Below are 2,109 nucleotides of genomic sequence, written 5' to 3' on the forward strand. Positions count from 1 at the left end.
AGATTCCCAGCACTTACAAATTAAAGGAAAGAAGCTTATTTGGTTACAGTGTATAGAAGTTTCAGTATGTTACTGGGTTTTGGTTGGCTGGCATCTCCTTCTGGTTGTGGTTTTTAGGTTGTTTCTGTCCTGTACAAAGAATTGTTTGAGACAAGAATGAATAGTAGCAAAGTTTATTAAAGGTAGGAAAAGAAACAGGCTTTGCAGAGTGAATTTGGACCAAGTAAAAGTAGTAAAAGAAGTGTACCCTACAGCATGCCTCAGGTAAAGCTGGGTATGGAAGTATACACCTGTAGTCCCAGCACTGGGGAGGCTGAGGCAAGAAGATCATGAATTCAAGAACATCCTGGGCTATATATGTGAGAACCTGTCTCAAAAACAACAATAAAAAGGCCTCAGGTGAAAAACCTCACAGTGGTGTTTTGGAGTATCTCCAATGAAATTGCTGGGTCCCTGCACCCTCATTTTATGATACCTTCTCTCAATGGTAAACTCTCCACATAAACAGATAATTTGTGTTCTGCTGTCTCCACAGCTCCCTGTAGGCGCTGCCCTCAAGCCTGCCTTGCACCTGTGGAAGAAGTGACAGCCCTGAAAGTTGATAAATGGCTTTTGGGGTCATTCTTCCCTTTTCTGACAGGACAGTGTTCACAGTTGAATGTAATAGTCCACTCTTAGCACAGTTTCATGATCTGTGGTTGCTTTCCAGAGTTGCAGTTACCCATGTTCAACCTAGATCTAAAAATGTTAAATTGAAGATTCTGGAAATAAAGGATTCACCAGTTTTAGGTTGTACATCATTCTGAATAGTATGACAAAAATCACACTTTCCCGCTCCATCCTGCCCAGGACATGAGTCATTCCCTTGTCCAGCATATGATACCTGCCCTTTGTCACTTAACCATGTCACCAAACGAGGCTTGTTCTGCCTGCCACACCGTATGCCAATCACTGAAGCAACAGAATTTTACCAGAGAGTTTGTCCGAAGGTGGCAAACCTCAAAGGGTAAAACCTATCTCTGAAATCCACCCTCCCACACCTGCTCAAGGGTGAAGTTTAGGCATTTTTATGGGGTAAAGAAGCAGGGTGGTTTGAAGGATGGGGAAAGTTGATCGGAGCTGAAGCAATTGGAAGTCTGCACTAATCAAAATTCCCAGCTCTTCACAGGTGCATCTCTGGAAAATGGCAGTGTCAGCATACTCTGAGAGTAGTTTTTGGCCTCCTAAGGTCAAAGGGTGACCCATTCATCACCTGCAAAGGCCCAAGCAAAGAGTGAGTCAGTGGTCCAGACAAAAACAGCCCTCAAATCCCTGAAATGTACCCTAGGCAATGGTTGTCATCATAACCCACATGACTGAGGCATACCTAGTAGGAGTCTACATATATTGGTCAACTGCATGACTTGCAAAGTTAGTGATTTTTAACATGAACTAAAAGCAAGTAACTAAGAGCGAGTGAAGATAGAGGATTTTTTTTTTCAGGTTTTCACTCAGTTTCAGCAGCTGTCTCAATGTAAGATTAACTGCTCTGGTATCACAGAAAGCTCATGTTCTCTTTTACTTAATTATGGCCCTAAACTCGGTGTGGTGATGTGCCCTTGTAATCCCAGCACTTGGGGGGCTGAGGCAGGAGGATAACTGAGTTTGGGGCCAGCCTGGACTATATAGTGAGTTCAAGGCCAGCCTAGAATACATAGTAGGACCCTGTCTCAAAATAAATAAATGATAGATAAATAAATAAATGGCTGTAAAGCACTAGAGTAGTGATGGTGACAATTTGGAGATGCTTATAATTAGCCATAAAGTGTTTCCTTTAAGTAAAAAGATGGAAGTTCTTGGTTAGAAAGGAAAGAAAAAACATGCTACAGCTGCTGAGATATACAGTGAAGACAAATTTTCTCTCCATGAAATTATAAGGGAAAAATTCATGATAGTTTTACTGTCACATCTCGTACTGCAAGTTACAGTCACAAGGTGTGACAAGTGCTTAGTCATCCACTGACTTCATCTCATCATGTAGTCATTGTAAATCATCTCATATCACAAGGGTGAGAACAGTACAGTATTTTGAGAGACCACATTCACTAATTTTTTTTTTTTTTTTTTTTT

Source organism: Fukomys damarensis, unplaced genomic scaffold (assembly GCF_012274545.1).
Source record: "Fukomys damarensis isolate Sample0158 unplaced genomic scaffold, DMR_v1.0_HiC HiC_scaffold_2, whole genome shotgun sequence".
Classification (NCBI taxonomy): domain Eukaryota; kingdom Metazoa; phylum Chordata; class Mammalia; order Rodentia; family Bathyergidae; genus Fukomys; species Fukomys damarensis.